A 17,428-nucleotide genomic window follows, 5' to 3' on the forward strand; every position below is an offset into this window, starting at 1 on the left:
TATTTTAATGCAAGTTTCCCAGTTTTATTGGGATTAGGGTTTTTTGGAGGCTGGGGTAATTCCTCCTGGTAAAACAACACTGTGCGAGTCCAACATACCTCCCCCAACTACTCACTGTCTTCTTCCCAGATGGCCTATTGTCTCCACTCAAGTTATCTGGAGTCTGAGCTAACTGTTGAAGCCAAAGTGGGACAGGAGTGGAGACATTAGGGATGGCAGATGCTGAAATCTGGAGCAACACACAACATACTGGAGGAACTCAGCAAGTCAGGTAGCACCTATGGAGAGAAATGGACAGTCAACATTTCCAATCAAACAATTTGAGTCCAGATGAAGGGTCTCAACCTGAAATATTGACTGTCCATTTTCCCCTCCATAGATAATACCTGTTCCACTGAGTTTGTCCAATAATTTGTGTTTGAGGGGCTTATAGACTCTGTTACAGGTGGGACTGAAGATACTTAGCAGGCAAGCTGGGTGAGTAGCTTAGGATACAGTGAACTCAAGTTCAATTTCAAGTTTAATTGTCATTCAACCATACGTGAATACAGCCGAATGAAACAGTGTTCCTCTGGGGCCAAGGTGGAAAACACAGTACCAACAGTCACACGAAGCACAAGGCGCATATAGCACATACAAGATAAAAATAGAATGCTGTCGGCAACAGCAAACCTGCAGCTGTCCAAGAATGAATTTAATCCAGCTTATCCTCCAACAAGCGAACGCTGGAATGCAGCATTGTTGCTAGCGTGGACACTGTGCCACATTGATGCCAGCATGGATGCTATGCCACACCACCTATGGGCACTGCTACTGATGCCCCCTCCCAGGCGGCTGCAAACAGGTGACAACACCACGGCATGTGGAAACAGCATTGCTGCCATTTCTCAATGCTTTGCAAGAAGTCCACATCTCAAGGAGAACTCAGAAGGGCAGGAATCACTGATGTCTGGTTGACCATGAGCTTTGTGCCAAGTTTGAAAGCTCAATCTACAAGAAATATACCTGTGCCTAGGACATTTGCACAGTACTGTAACTATGAACACAAACCATCATTAAATGGACACGTTTGTCTCGAGTAGAAATAACACTGCTTGCCTTACAGTACATTACATACCTCACTAATGGACGTGTTGTAACAGAACATCTTACATTATTGCCGAAACAAGGGTTTTGTAATCTTACTGCTAACCTAAAACACTTGGTTCTCCTGGAAGAAATAGTTTTCACCTTCTGCGCTGGATACAGCTTATGCCAATATAGCACCCCATTCTAAATGCACCAGCATATTTGCTCAGTAAGTCATTTATTCCAACAGACACTATATCTGTCATATAGAACTATACAAATATATACTAAATGTTCTGATGACAGAGAATTCGGGAAGTAAAATGTACATAGTTATCTGTTGTTTAGTCAATAAAACAAGTGTGTATGTGTACACAGCAGAAGAGAGGGATCAGAATGGGGACTGAATCAGTATAATTGTGCTACAGATTATTTTTGGCACAAGGTGACACCAATTTCTAAAACAGATGCATATTTGTTGCCATCGCATATACTGTATAAGATTAAGAGTTCATATCTGAAACATTAGGTTCTAGTTCCCAGTTACTTTTCAGCTTTCTGAATTTTATTTTAGATTTCCAACATTTAACACAAATTTCCAACTGATATTAAAGGAAATATTTTTAAGTAGATAAATATCTTATAGATAGCAGGGTCAAGGGATATGGGGAGAGGGCAGGAACGGGGTAATGATTGTGTATGATCAGCCATGATCACAGTGAATGGCGGTGCTGGCTAGAAGGGCCGAATGGCCTACTCCTGCACCTACTGTCTATTGTCTATTCTCTATTGTCTATAACAATGACAGCCTGCTATTAGATTACTTTGTTCATATGAACTTTGACTCCGTGGCTTCAACTGACTTGGAGCACCTTATCAGGGCTAATACTTTAATAGGGTACTGAGGGAGCACCATACAACTAATATCTGTCTGTACGCTGCAGTGGGTATAAAATATTCCAATGTATAATTCAAGGAGGTAAAAGGCATTCTTCCCAGAGTTACAGTCTATTTATCCCTCCATCAACAACACTAATGTTGATCAGCTGGTCGTTACCATGAACAGACTGTACCATATAGTTTACCTTCAATACAACAGTGACAACATTTCAAAATTACTTCATTGCCTGTGAGGCATTTGAGGACATTATGAGCTTGTGACCAATGACTGCATATCCAATCCTGCTGATTACCAGTCTTAATTATGAGCCAAGTGATGGAACCATTGCTGACAGTGTTAACAAGTGGCACTTATTCATCAATGTACTGCTCAATGGTGTCCAGTCTAGGTTTTGTCAGGACCACCTTACTCTAGACCTCATTACAGTTCTATTCCAAATATGAGCCAGACTGCTGAGTTACAGAAGGGAAGTGAGAGTGATTGCCTTTGATGTAAGGGCAATGGGTCATCGAAGAGCCTGGAAAATCTCATTGGGCATCATAGGGAAAATGTGCCGGTGATTTGAGTCATACTGTACACAAAAGGAAATTTGTTGTGATTGTTGCAAACCAATAATTCCAGTTCTAGTACATCACTGCAAAAGTTTGTCAGGGCAGTGCCCTCAGCCCAACTATCTTGTACCACTTCAGGCATACACCTATCTTCCACCAAAAGGTCAGAAGAGGGGACATCTGCTGATAGTTGTGAGATGCTCACTTGCAACTCCTCAGTCCATGCCTGCAGGCAGCAAGACCCTGCTGCATGGTTGAATGTGCTGACTGATGTTCATGTTTCAACAATGACCATTTCCAATAACACTGCTACCCTTGACATTGACTGGTGTTACCATGACAAGTCCCCCACTATTAACATTACAACATCTATTGCCCAAGAATTTAACTGGTCAGAAGCTGGGTTCCTGCAGTAAGTGAATCATGTCGTGACACTCCAAAATCTCTCTACCATTTATAAGAATGTGATGGAGAACGCTCTAATTGTCTGCAAGAATGCAGACCAAAAACTCTCAGTACCTTACAAGTCCAAGTAGCTTTCCTAACACCAAAAGTATTCATTTCTTCCACCTCTGTATACAGTGAGAGCAGTCTGTGTCATCTCTAAGACGTATGTATAGCAAGGACATGGGGCACCATCACCTACAGATTCTCCGTATGTCTTCCATCATCTTGACTTGGAAATATAACAACAGTGCTTCATCATTGCTGTGTCTAAACCCTGGGCCCTCCTGACTCACAGAAGTGTGATGTACCTTCAGAGGAACCACAGCGTTTAAGAAAGCAGCATACCACCATCTTCTCAAGGACATTTAGGGATGGACATGGCCTAGCTGGCAACATCCCAGTCCTGGAAGTAAACAAAATGAAAGCTTTTTTTTAAAATGCATTTTAAAAGAGAGCATATGCTTTAGAGTCAAAAAGTACTGGCATAGGAGAAAGTCACTGTAGCATACTACATGCATAAAAAAGGTTCTAGTGAATGGTGGTGAACGCCAGACACAGGTATTGATTTTAACTGGCGTTTCAATGACAAACTCTGCCCTCTTCATCAGGAATGATACCAGCATGTCTAGTCCAGTGGTGTGTGTATATATATATATATATCCCCATCAACTATCCCTCCTGATCGGTTAGTCCTCAACCAATCAGGTTTCCGCTGTCCCACTTTGTTTACAATTGAATTCCAGTTCTAACTTAGAGTAAGACCTTTGTCTTTGTTAAAATTCTTTTTCTCTAGATTTATTTCAATGGCTTCTTTCATCAGACAGTCCCAAAAACCATTGGCATGGCACTGTAGTTTTGTGCCATTGAAGTCAATTCTATGGCCATTGTAAATACAATCTTCTGCGAACACCGACTTCTCCAGGTAACTCAAATGGATACACCTCCTGTGCTCCTTGATGCAGGTTTCCACTGAGTGCCACATCTCGCTGATATACGCTGTTCCACGTTCACAGTGAATCCCGTAAACACAGCTGTACTGAGTCCCAGGTCATCTTTGACCCGCATAAGCTGGGATTTGAACTTCCTCACAGATTTGTGGATGGTATCACTCCGGTATTTCTTCTGGTGATCCTTCCAGAAACTGTGGAAATGTAGGGAAGATAGACAATAGTGATGGGTTCCTCCTCGTTGATAGGTTTCTTGGTTTTTTCATTGGCCCTTTTAAGGGCTCAATTGATTTCCTTCACCTTGTAGTCATTCTGTAGGAATATCATGTGTAATTGTCTTGTTTCCTTGTGGAGATTCTCCAGGTCTGAAATAGTTTTCATACAATTAATTACAGCACAAAACTACTGTGCCATGCCAATGACTTTTGGGACCATCTGGTGAAGCAAGCCATTGAAATAAAACTAGAGGAAAAGAATTTTAACAAAGGTGAAGGTCTCACTCTAAGTAAGAACTGGAATTCAATTGTAAACAAGGTGGGACAGTGGAAACTTGATTGGAGGAGATCTAACCAGTCAGGAGGGATGCACAATTGGGATATAAATATCATCAGACTAGACATGCCCAGGCATCATCCCTGATGAAGATAGCAGTACCTGTACCTGGCTGGAAGCCCAATAAGTGTTTAATCATACTATATACATCTTCATATTTGGCAGATACAAAGAATTTCACAACGGAGATTTTACCATCCCTTAATTTCTGTTTTAAACTATAATTGACATCCATCCAGAAATTGCCCTGAGACAAATCCACTGTTCCTAAATGTACTGCTAGCTTAGTTTTAAGTTACCAAATATCAATGGAGTTCTTTCTTGTTCAAAGTTAATAGGAAATTAATCAATAAATCCTCAAAACTAATCAATAAGTTTTAGAACCTTGGCCTCAATACCTCCTTGTGCAGTTGGATTCTGGATTTCCTCAGTTACAGATCCCAGTCAGTTTGGATTGGCCACAACATCTTCCCCCTGATCTCCATCAGCACAGGTGCACCACAGGACTGTGTGCGTAGCCCCCTGATCTACTTGCTTTACATTTACTACTATGTGGTCAAGCACAGCTCCGGTGCCATATTCAAGTTTGCTGATGACACCACTGTTGTAGTTGAATCAAAGGTGGTGACAAATCAGCATATAGGAGGGAGACTGAAAATTTGGTTGAGTGGTGCCGTAACAACAACCTTTAGTCAGCAAGACCAATGAGGTGATTATTGACTTCAGGAAGAGAAAACCAGAGGTCCATGAGCCAGTCTTCATCGAAAGATCAGAGGTGGAGAAGGTTAGCAACTTTAAGTTCTTTGGTGTAATCATTTCTGAGGATCTGTCCTGGGCCCAGGATGTAAGTTCAATTACAAAGAAACAGTGTCTCTACTTCTTTAGGAGTTTGTGAAGATTCAGCATGACATATAAAACTTTGACAAACTTGTACAGATGTGTGGTGCAGAGTATATTGACAGGCTACATCACAGCCTGGTATGGAGACACCAACGCCCTGGAATGGAAAATCCTACAAAAAGACCATCACGGGAAACATCATCCCCACCATTAAGCACATCCACATGAAGCACTGAATCATCAGGGACTTCCACCACCCAGGTCATGCTCTCTTCTCACCATCAGGAAGAAGGTACAGCAGCCTCAGGACTCACACCACCAGGGTCAATAACAGTTATTATCCCTCACTCATCAGGCTGTTGAACCGAAGGGATAACTTCACTTAACTTTGCTTGCCTCATCATTGAAATGTTCCCACGATCTATGAACTCACTTTCAAGGACTCTTCATCTCATGTGCTCGTTATTTATTGCTTATTTATTTATTATTATCCTTGCTTTCTTTTTGTATTTGCACAGTCTGTTGCACATTGGTTGAATGTCCAAATTACTGCAGCCTTTCATTAATTCTATTGTGGTTTTTAATCTATGATGCATTTATTGAGTATGCCTGCAAGAAAAAGAATCTCAGGGTTGTATATGGTGACATATACGTAATTTGATAATAAGTTTACTTATAACTTTGAAAGAAATAGCTATCATTCTGATAGCAATTGTGAAGCCTTGTTAAAATGGATTAATTCTAGAAGGGGAATCCCACAATAATTTAACATAAAAGTAACTTATAATAATTGCCTTTATCCAGAGGTGTAGGGGGCTCTGGATAGAGGTTGCACCTTTGATGTACTCTACCTTGATGGCAGCTGTACTCTACCTTGCAAGGTGAACAGGCGTCACTGGTCCTCATCCATCTCACATCTGCCTCCAAGTGGTACACCCTGGTACACCATGTCAGCTGGTGGGCTAAACAACTTCAGGGGGTGGTGTTAATTGATCCATCTGGGCAAAGGACCTCACCGACGAAGTCACCAGCCAGGGTGGACGAGTTCCCCAAAGAACTAAACAGCTAAGTGTTCGAGACCACCGCGAGCCACTGAGTTGGAGGACATCGGCTGTGGTCAGGCCTGGAGAGGTATGGGCGCTGCCAGGTCTTACTAACCCAAGACATGCAAAAGCCATAGGTGGGTTGCAGGATCTGACCCGAACCAAACCAATGACTTCTACACCAGAAAACATCTTTTGTTTCGGGTTACATTTATTGCTTTCAATGCTTAGAACTAAATGCAAAGAATACATCTGTAGTTACACTACTACGGGCCTATCAGCACGTGCCAACTCGTTGAACGAGCCGTCCCATTAGTATTCCTTCCCTTCGCCTCCCATTTCTTCACTTCTTTCCCAATAGACCTTAAGGTTTTTCCATTAATGTGGACATTAGTTAAAATACTTATGTAACTATGTAGGGTTTGTCACTAGTGCAGATCAATGTATTATTTATATTATATTTTGCTATTTATAAAATGAATCATCTGGGAATAGATTGATGACTTCAGGGCTATAGTTGCCATGGAGTTAGGTTATAGGTTAGAAAAACCAGTACTTTATAAAGAACTGTTGTTTTTAAAGGAGAAAGGTCATCACTGTAAAGAGGGTTTATTCATGAGCTAAACAAAGAGATTGTGTGCAATGCAGGTCACACTGGGTAGAGAACAGGCCACAATATCACCAAGTTACATCAAATTACTGTATGCGGTATTCTCTTTGTAGTACCATGGATTTATCCATACCACGAAGCACCACAAGAAGCAGGGATGGTTAGCAACAGGCAAGTTACAAGTGGCCTCAACCGCTGAAGTTTAGATTGTATCAGCCCAGGTCCCTTCTCCTATTCAGTATCCACTGATATTTCCGATCATTACCAGCTTCCAGGATCTGTGGGCAAGTAAACTGTGAATATGTATTGACTAGAAAGGGCAATTATGGGTGATCAGAATCTCTGTAATGCGTCTAAAAATGCCTCCAGACAAGGACAAGAAAGAGTTAGTTGTCTCAATAATAAATAGACTTTACCATGGTAATAATTCAGAACTGCCAAGCATTAACCTTTGTTTACTAATTTCAACAAATATGCTGACAGTAATTTTCCCTGACCACCTTTTATATTTTCCAGCAATGGCTGTAATTATTCTTGAATTTTTAAAAAATCCTAATAATTTATCCAATTCTGGGAGGTTAGGGTACTTGAAAACAGATGTTCCAAATTGGATATATAAGCACACGCACATCATGACCAACATGGCGTTTAACCGGCCAATACTTTTTTCCATGTTCCATTTGTAAAGTATGTATTATTAACAAAACATGGAACTTACAAACTAGCATTCACAAAATATTGATTATTGAACAAACACAGGAGGGGAATTGGTATTGAAATCACACTACCAACTACTGTTTCTGGGAAGATTGAGCTATTCAAGCTGATATCACTCTAACCTACAATCACAAATACTGTCCACTTGTTTTCTGATCTTCATTCGAGTGGTGTATAATAGTCCACCGTATCTGTCATGTGAAAATCATTTAGTGTATTAGTACAAAGCTTGTAGCACTGCATGTATATCTAAACAACTACACAGCAATTCATTTCAGGACAATAGATCACTGCATATTTTACAAGTGTTTCCAGAATCCAGGGACTGCAAAACTTTATGGAAAACACTCAAGTCTGAATCTGTAATACAGAATGAACTGTTTACATCTCTGGCTCAATATCCAAAGAATGTTATTTGGCCTCACTGATTCAATTAGAAACATTTTAAGGATTTTAGACATGACTTAATCAACCCACTTGAATTGACATGTTCCAAATGTTATTCCTAAACAGAAGTTTAGGAAGTTCTGTTTCCTAAACAGAACTAAATCAGGCAAGGATTTCAGTTAATTAGGAGAAGGATTAAAGGAAGTTAATAAATGATGAGAGTCTAGAACTTACTGCCGAAAAGGTGGGGAGCAGGAAACCTCACCACCTTTAAAAGTTGCCCAAAGAGTATAGGAAGAGCTGTAATCTGCACGGCACAGATTACATGAACATGGGCTCAACCTCAAGTTCAGATCCAGTTTCCACTGTCACAATGGGTGGAATGATCTCCTTTGCAAAGAAATTCTGTGATTCATTGAAACTGTTTCATACGGTGATGTTCCAGCCAGGAGAACGGCTTACCTACACACTCACAAAATGCTGGTGGAACGCAGCAGGCCAGGCAGCATCTATAGGAAGTACAGTCGACGTTTTGGGCCGAAATTGCTTGAATTTCCAGCATCTGCAGATTTCCTCGTGTTTACCTACACACTGTCTTGATGTTTTAATCTAAGTAATTCTAGATGAGGTGCTGAGGTTTGAACCATCGGGTAATTAATAAGCATTTTTCACATAATCTCAGACGTGCACATTTAACAAACTCTGCAGAGTCCCTCATTGGATAGTTGTGCGGAATAGTTATTTGATTTATTAATAAGCAAGAGGAGATCATTCAGCCCCTCTAACCTGACCTGTTAGGAATGACCAGCAATTTAACCCTATTTATCACTTGGTTGCTAGTACTCTCCTTAACCAAAAAAAACTTAACTGCTCACATATTCAACAGTCCACTTTGTTTTGGTGGGACAATGTCAGTTAGAAGGGGCTAGGGATTGCTAGGGGAGGGGAAAGGCACATTCTACTCTAGTAGTGGATTGAAGTTACTATCCACTCTCTTTCAACTATTTATAATATTTGAACAACTTTAATTAGATCATCCCTTAATCTTCAGTGATCAAGAAAATAAAGTCATGCAGTCCTTCTTCAGAGGTTAATCTCTTAAACCTTTTCCGATGTTTCTTTCCTGCAACCCCATCCCTTGGATGAGATCTGGTGCGTGGCACTCAATACAACACACGATCGCAAATGAAACAGCCTTACTTAAGATTCACACCTTGGCAATTCCAGGCCAGTGATTTATTATTTTTTAAATTATGTTTTCCTGCAATACGAGCACCCAAAAGTGCTCACAGCGTGCATATAATTGGCAATCAGGGTTTTAAAATTACCTTAATTCTGCATGAAATTGTACAGCATCACCTTCCCCTGGTTGCGAGCACATAAAGCCCACGTCGTTTCTCAGACCAACAACCCACGATGTATAAAGACTGCGGGTGGTTTACAGTCCAGTGTACGGCCGATATTTATAAACCATGTGGGTGCCTTTGAGATGCACGGTTCACAACAGATTCACTACCCAGTTTTCTAATCCCCCCCTCCCCCGAAAAGTTGTCTCTTATTAGTGGACGGCAAACCCGCGCACTTCGTCCACGTTCCGATTCTTGTTTTCCAATAGTTTGCAAACAAACTGCACGGGACAATACTGAAACCATACAAACAAAACTTCCTGGCGGGTGAAGAAAAAGGAGCTTGAACTTATTTTCTTCACTCTGAGCCAGTGGCACTGTGTTTCAACCCCTCTTACTGAGCCCGTGAGGGCAGTCACTGCCACTGCCCCTGGGATCCCCACACTCCATTCTCATGTCACCAGTAAAGTTCAGATCCCAGGGAAACAGCGATTCGGCTTCTTTCCTTTTAAAAAATGAAATTGCACACTTTTCGCTTATTCCTGGTGTCAGTACTGTTTCGTTTTAAATTCCTCTAGAGTCTGCAACAAACCTGAATAAGCGTCAGTACCAAAGAGCCGCTAATGCCAGCATTGTGACGTTCCACTGTGAAAAAAATGCTGGTGAACAAACAAGGATTTATCGGACACAAAGATAAGCGGGTGACAGATGGAGTGAGGGGCGCTTCGAACCGGGAAGCGCTCAAAATTAGAATTCAGCTGTGTCTTGGAGCCTTTCCTTTCGGTTTCGCTAAAATGCTCGAAGCGGTGACATTCGCCGGCAAGAGAGCAGACAAAGAGCGGAGGAAGGTTTCTTTTGCCACATTTGCGAACAGTCCGATCAGATTACCGAAGTGAAGGGTTTAATGTAACAATGCCAAACGGTGCGAGCGAACAGCGAGCGCCTCTTACCCTGTCATTGCCGCCGTCCCCTCTGACTCCTAAACTGAGAGGCGAGTGCCGGGTTCCCTCTCTTTCCCTCTGTGAAGCCTGGCGCTCCTTTCCTCTGTGCTGTGAGTCTCTCTGCCCAGGCGCACAGGCGCTCTCTCTCTACTCCCCTGTGCAATGTCTTTTTTTCCCTCCCCTCTCTCTCTTTCTCTGCCCCTCTCTTCCTGTGCACTCCCTCCTCCTCTGCACAATCTTCCTTCGATTATACACCCACTCAGCCTCTGCTGCTTTTCTTTTCAGTGTCCCTCGATAGGTCCATGTTTTCCTGACAGACCCTGGCCTCTGTACGATGAGTCTGCATCTCCCTCTCCTTCTTCCCAACTTCTCCTGTCTACCAACTCAGTTACGTCTTCCTCGGCAGCGATCCTTGCACCTTCCTTCTTACACCCAGAATGCGTTCAGCACATATGAGGTGTGTACGTCTCTCTCTCTCTCTCTCTCTCTCTCACGCTCGCTTTACACCGAGTGAGCGCTTCTGTGTGTCACTCATAAAGCGCTCTCTTTTTCTGTCTCTCTCTCTCCTCCCGGCTGGTGGGGCGGAGGTGTATGTGTGTCTATGTTTGGTTCAGTGCCTCCCGTGGGAGGTAAGAGCCCACTTTTTTCCACACGTGGCTGAACTATTTCCACTCACCTCCACCCCCACCCCCCAGGAAAGGCCCGGTCCGGCCCCGTGGGAGGAACCTAAACCGTCGCGCAGTTTTTTTTTCCACCGCGCCCCTCCCCTTCACCTTTCCCCGCAGGTCGGTCCTCTACGCCGCGAAGCTCGTCGTTCAGCCGCCTCCTCTACCTGCGTTGTGAGAAGCGGAGCGCTGGATCCAGCAGCCCCGCCAAAGGCATGGCTTCCAGAACAGAGAGCCGGGCAAGGGGCGACAGGAGGGGGTCGGGACGGAGCCTCAGACTGTGAACTCGGAAGCTCAATAACATTTAGGTAACAACCAGTAGCAGTGAGACAAATAGTAAAATTAAGTAATCGTGAGAAAATAAGTATTAGTTAGAAAATGATAGAAAATATCAAAAATAATAGGAGAGAAAACAATAAAGGGTTATAATACTGTGATATAAAGTGAAATTATCGAGATTCACTGTTAATTCTCTCAGATAACACTGATAACAGCACTGAGTAATACTATAAGACAAAATAATACTGAGAATAACACCATGCGATAAAACAAGAGACATTTAGTTCTACTCCGAACTAAAATAACAGTCAAAATACCACCGAATAAAGCAGCAGGGATTAGGTAAGAGTATCAATGATATTGTGAGAAAGGTTATAGTAAGCCAGCAAGATTCCAGTAAAATGTAAGATTCATCCTGAGTGATAAAGGGTTTAAATAGCCTAATACGATTTATTCATCAAGAAGGTTGGATATAATTTTGTGAAAATCAGATTAAGCAGAAGCTTCAGGAATGCCATGAAATTCAGCAACAGCTTGTCTGACACTAAGAACTATCTACAGATTCAGAAACACGTTTAGATAAATAATACCCGATAAAGGAACAGATTCAGTAATACAGAACAAATCACAACACTTGAAAGACAATTAGATTCATGATGGGGCTTCTTAAAAGAGGTGTCCTGTATCAGATAGCCTGAAGGCCAACAATCTTAGATTTAGATCTTTTAACACACAAAATGCTGAAGGAATTTAGCAGGTCAGGCAGCACCTATGGAAAGGAATAAAGAGTCAACTTTTCGGGCCAAAATCCTTCATTGGAACTGGCTCTTTATTCCTTTCTATTGATGCTGCCCGAGCTGCTGAGTTCATTCAGTGTTTTGTGTGTGTTACTCTGGATTTCCAGCATCAGCAGAATCTCTTGTGTTTCCCTTCAAATTAGATCAATTTCCAGAATGGAATCGAATGTGCTATCAGGTTTTTTTTGTCTTTTTTTTACACAACGGACTACATCGGTTTTGCATGGATGGAGTATATTTTTAAAATTTTAATTGATGCACCTTTGTAGCTGTATTGGAGAGTCAAGATCAGATACCAGTGGGTCTCTTCCTCTTTAGGTGAATGTCATTACACAATCTACATATTCAACAAAAGTTTTGATAGCTGAATTAATCACCTATATGAGTAACATAAAGTTAGCATTTTGCATGTGTGCTTATATTAAATCCTTTACTCTAAGTGAACGGACTTGTTCACAACATATCCATGTGACAACTGTGCAGCCACATTTAATGAGTTGGTACATGCCAAAGGCAAGGCAGGGTATTTGAAAGAGGAGAAGATGCAGAGAGTAAGGGCACATCAACCTTGCCAAAAATGATTAACAGTAAAGAATGACTTACTGAAACACAGCATGTTTCTGGACAACTGCAACTTTTATTTGTGAAGTACCTTTAAATACATGAAGCAACCCAAGCTACATCACCAACAAGGGAGAAAGAATATAGAGTATAGATCTGTGGGACAACAGTTCAGTTGAAAAAATCTTGAAACTTTCAAAAGCGTGAGAAATAGTATGATAACTAATTTTGGGGTTGTTTTGAAGATTAAGAGTTGGGTCAGTGCAAGCTCCACAAACAGGTGTGGAAACAAGTAAAACTTATGTTGACATCTTTTGCAATCTCAGAAACTCCCAATAATATTCATGGGCAAGCACTTTTGTAGTATAGGTTATGTTCTGATATGGAGGAACAAGGGAACCAATTTACACATTAAGTCTCACAAACAGAAATGAGACAATCAACCAGACAGAGGGACACGAAGAATATTACTCAACTGTCTGTAGATAGTGCTGAGTGAGATCTTTAAGGCGGCTGAATCAGCTTAGCATTGACGAGCAGGAATTTGATTGAACCTACAAAATTCCAACAGGACTGAATAGATTAGATGGAGGAAGGATGTTCCTGGGGAAGCCGAGGACAAGGGTTTTCTTGTCTAAGGAAAATGGGTAAACAATCTTGGAATGAAATGAAGAGAAGATTTTTTTCTCCCAGAGAGAGGTGAACCTGTGGAATTTTCTTCCATAGAAAGCAATTGAAGCCAAATCATTCCATATATTCAAAAAGGACTTAAATCTTGTCCTTGGGGCTAAAGGGATCAAGGGCACAGAGCAAAAGCTGTAACAGGGTAATGAATGCAGATACAGCACAGTCTCAAAGGGCCAAATGGTCTACGTCTCTCATTTTCAATATTTCATCCACGATGTTGGAAGATACGCATTGATTATGATGTGGTAGCCTCCACGTGTCCCTGGCCTTTTCCTGTCTCTAGTTCTTAAATTAAGGGTCAAGGGATATGGGGAGAGGGCAGGAACGGGGTACTGATTGTGTATGATCAGCCATGATCACAGTGAATGGCAGTGCTGGCTAGAAGGGCTGAATGGCCTACTCCTGCACCTATTGTCTATTGTCTATATTGTCTTGAATTTTCAATGATAACAAAAATGGAAAAAACCTTCTGAAGGTTCACCTGGAAATGAGAAGATTTTCACCAATAATACTCCACATCAATAATTAATACCAGCCTTGCACAATTTAGATTTTAATTCACTTCGTTTTAAGAATGCCACATTTGGTTTTCAGAATGTTCCAATGGACCATTGACCAATCACTTTCACCAACAGAAGCACATTGGCAGAGTTGCTAGGTTCACTTCTGATCTGGGTGCTGCCTCTTTGAATCTGGAAATCCTCCCTGTGACTACATGGGTTTCTGCCAGGTGATCCAGTTTCCTCCCACATCCCAAAGTTGTCTGTAACTGTGTTTACCCATTTCCACTTCTATGCACTTTGTAAAGAAAATTGACACTCCTCACAAATGATCTTAAATAAATAAAAGAAAAATTCACATTGTTATGCATAGCACACTATTTCTACACATAAATGCCAGTCTGGATTATATGATCATATCCCTGGCTTGAGCTTGAACACATGACCTTCTGATCCAGAGGTCACTGGCACAGTTGCTACACAATATGTCAGTGTCATTAATCACATAGCATAAGGCCAGTGATTCGTATACGAAGATAAGAATTTCCGAAGAACTTCCTTGGAGATAGTTTGCAAGGATCCCATTCTGACAGAGAATAACAAGTAACAACGTGAATACATTTTCACTGAACCAGAAGAAAAACGAGAAAAATATAAAGAATCAGAATCAGGTTTATTATCACCGACATGTGACGTGAAATTTGTGAACTTAGTAGCAACAGTTCAATGCAATATGTAAACTAGAAGAGAAAAAATAACAATAAATAAACAAGTAAATCAATTACAGTATACATATATTGAATAGATTTTTTAAAAATGTGCAAAAAACAGAAATTCTGTATATTAGATAAAGTAAGGTAGTGTCCAAGGTTTCAATGTCCATTTAGGAATTGGATGGCTGAAGGGAAGAAGCTGTTCCTGAATCACTGAGTGTGTGCCTTTAGGCTTCTGTATCTCCTACCTGATGGTAACAGTGAGAAAAGGGCATTCCCTGGGTGCTGGAGGTCCTTAATAATGGATGCTGCCTTTCTGAGACACTGCTCCCTGAAGATGTCCTGGGTACTTTGTAGGCTAGTACCCAAGACGGAGCTGACTAGATTTACAACCCTCTGCAGCTTCTTTTGGTCCTGTGCAGTAGCCCCCTCCATACCAGAGATATAGCCTGTCAGAATGCTCTCCACGGTACAACTACGGTATATAAGTTTTTGAGTGTATTTATTGACATGCCAAACCTCTTCAAACTCCTAATGTCTTGCCTTCTTTATAACTACATCAATATGTTGGGACCAGGTTAGAACCTCAGAGATCTTAACACCTAGGAACTTGAAACTGCTCATACTCTCCAGTTCTGATCCCTCTGTGAGGATTGGTATATGTTTCTTTGTCTTACCCTTCCTGAAGTTCACAATCAGCTCTTTCATCTTACTGACGTTGAGTGCCAGGTTGTTGCTGTGGCACCATTCCACTAGTTGGCATATCTCACTCCTGTACACCCACTCATCACCACCTGAGATTTCTATCAACAATGGTGGTATCGTCAGCAAATTTATAGATGGTATTTGAGTTATGCCTAACCACACAGTCGTGTATATATAGAAAGTAGAGCAGTGGGCTAAGCACACACCCCTGAGGTGCACTAGTGTTGGTCGTCAGCAAGGAGGATATTTTATCACCATTCCACATAGATTGTGGTCTTCCAGTTAGGAAGTCAAGAGTCCAATTGCAGAGGGAGGTTTTGTTTGTAAATGTGTTTATTGCATTAACTTCATACAATAAAGCCCCACGTACTTCTCTTGTCCCTATGCTTATGTTACTGCTTACTCAGAAATTGAATAAGACTCTGCATTTCTATTTCCCTGGAGTTTTCTGCCAGGAAACATAAGCTAATAACATCATATATCTGATTAAATAGTGGGTAAAAAAATTCTTCTTGTAAAAAAAGTCATTGTTTCAAATCAGACTGAGAAATGGAAGCATAATTTACTGAATGACTTCATAATTCCCAGATCTCACAAATCTCACACATCTATCAATGTGACTCTGTTTAACTTTAATAACTGCTGCTTGGAGAAGCTCACTGACTAGTTATTTTACTGCATAGGATATACAGCACTAAAACAAGTCTTTCAGATCAATGAGGTCCACTTGAGCCTCCCCTCTTACTTTCACAACCAAATCTCAGTGTAATTTCATGTGCTATCCAGACTTCGGGAAATAAATCACTGGATTAATAGTTTACTGCCTGTTGCCCCTAGTGTAGGTAAATAGCAACAGATGGAGATGATGGACATATGACAGAGATGGTGATTTGCACAACTAGAAGCTGCTCCAGTGGACCAAATATTCTCCTATGTGTAAAATATATACTTACCGGTAGTTAAAAAAAACTTCTTGCAGTGGCACACTTCACTTTCTTACCACCCTTTAAGTAACCCGAATCTTGTGAATTTCCAACTGGATTTCTTAATGATCTTATGTAATCATATGTGATATTATACAGAATTCTTTCTCTCGCACCATGCTCATCTCTCTCTTTTTTTCCATGGTGAATTCTCTCAGACTTTATGCTAAATTCTCTCTCACTCTCTCTGCATACTGAATTTTCTCTCTCTCTCCATACCAAATTTTCTTTCTACTGAATTCCCCCTCTCTCTTTGCCGAAGTCGCTCATTGTACAGATCTCTGATGCACACACACTCTTTCTCTCTTTCACTTTCTCTCTTTGCAGAATTAGTGTCATAGACATAAATCTTGGAAAAAAGCCCTGTGGCCCAATTCATCCATGCCAACCAGGGTGCCTACTTGAGCTAGTCCCACGTGCCTCCTATTGGCCCATTTTCCTTTAAATCTTTCCTGTGCTCTTTTCTCACTGCTGCCATCAGGTAGAAGGTACAAGTGCCTCAGTACTCGCATCACTATCTTCCAACTAAAAATTAAGAAGGACAAACTTCTGCATTCCAAACACCATATCCTCTCCAGTAATTTTGTCCCCTTGTTCCCCTGAGTATAGGAGCAAAAGGTCTTTCTGCAGTTGTACAGGGCCCTGGTGAGACCACACCTGGAGTATTGTGTTCAGTTTTGGTCTCCAAATTTGAGGAAGGACATTCTTGCTATTGAGGGAGTGCAGCGTAGGTTGACAAGGTTGATTCCAGGGATGGCAGGACTGTCATATGTTGAAAGATTGGAGCGACTTGGCTTGTATACACTGGAATTTAGAAGGATGAGAGGGGATCTGATTGAAACATATAAGATCATTAAGGGATTGGACGCGCTAGAGGCAGGAAGCATGTTCCTGATGTTGGGGGAGTCCAGAACCAGAGACCACAGTTTAAGAATAAGGGGTAGGCCATTTAGAATGGAGTTGAGGAAAAACTGTTTCACCCAGAGAGTTATGAATCTATGGAATGCTCTGCCTCAGAAGGCAGTGGGGGCCAATTCTCTGGATGCTTTCAAGAAAGACTTAGATGGAGCTCTTAAAGATAGCGGAGTCAAAGGATATGGGGAGAAGGCAGGAACGGGGTATTGATTGTGGATGATCAGCCATGATCACAGTGAATGGTGGTGCTGGTTCGAAGGGCTGAATGGCCTA

General features: G+C 41.4%; 1 protein-coding gene and 1 long non-coding RNA gene across 6 annotated transcripts in view; one reads left to right on the forward strand and one right to left on the reverse strand.

Moving 5' to 3' along the window:
- The window catches only part of psd3l (pleckstrin and Sec7 domain containing 3, like), a 502,996-nt gene that overhangs the window by 383,576 nt on the left and 101,992 nt on the right, over nt 1-17,428 (reverse strand). Inside the window, exon 1 of one of the 5 annotated variants that reach the window (XM_073042547.1) lies at nt 11,124-11,142. The exons of 2 other annotated variants lie outside the window; for them this stretch is intronic. The gene's annotated coding sequence lies outside the window, so the exon portion shown is untranslated. Of the gene's footprint in view, nt 1-9,391; nt 9,411-10,359; nt 10,789-11,123; nt 11,143-17,428 lie in introns of those variants that run through there. 2 more of the 5 variants (XM_073042546.1, XM_073042548.1) reach the window with 2 other exon arrangements.
- Nucleotides 11,012-17,428, forward strand: part of LOC140726322 (uncharacterized) — a 34,601-nt gene continuing 28,184 nt past the window's right edge. The window contains exon 1 of the long non-coding RNA XR_012098612.1: nt 11,012-11,323. This is a non-coding gene — a long non-coding RNA (uncharacterized lncRNA). The remainder of the gene's footprint in view (nt 11,324-17,428) is intronic.

Source organism: Hemitrygon akajei, chromosome 4 (assembly GCF_048418815.1).
Source record: "Hemitrygon akajei chromosome 4, sHemAka1.3, whole genome shotgun sequence".
NCBI lineage: Eukaryota > Metazoa > Chordata > Chondrichthyes > Myliobatiformes > Dasyatidae > Hemitrygon > Hemitrygon akajei.